This window comes from Odontomachus brunneus, unplaced genomic scaffold (assembly GCF_010583005.1).
Source record: "Odontomachus brunneus isolate Ranch 3 - 2012 unplaced genomic scaffold, Obru_v1 Obru_scaffold_055, whole genome shotgun sequence".
In the NCBI taxonomy this organism is placed as follows: Eukaryota; Metazoa; Arthropoda; class Insecta; order Hymenoptera; family Formicidae; genus Odontomachus; species Odontomachus brunneus.
This window is the reverse complement of record NW_022639505.1, coordinates 48993-49415: the sequence shown is the minus strand read 5'-3', so window position 1 is coordinate 49415 and position 423 is coordinate 48993.

Here is a 423-nt window from a genome sequence, read left to right as displayed (position 1 = left end):
TATGGGTCTGAAAAGAACGGGTAAGAGCAAGTTAGAGCAGTGTAAGATGGCGGACAACATGGCTGGATTAAATAACATAGATCAATTTATGGTCAACACGGCTGGATTAAATAACATAGATCAATTTATGGTCATGTTTTCGCACTTATAGCATTTTATGTTTCGTTGAACAATCCTATTTCTTTTAAAAACTGTTTTGTGTTGGATACCCATACAACAAATCCCTCCGAAAAAACGTCCAAGAGCCTTCCCAGGATGTCTTTCGGATATTTTGTGCTGTTTGGATAACATTCTAAATACTTTTATGTCATGTACATTCTTTTATATCATTCTACATTATATATTTATTATATATTTATCTACATTATATATTTATTATATATTTAAGTATTTACTTACTGTTTATAGATTCCGTCGTCGGAT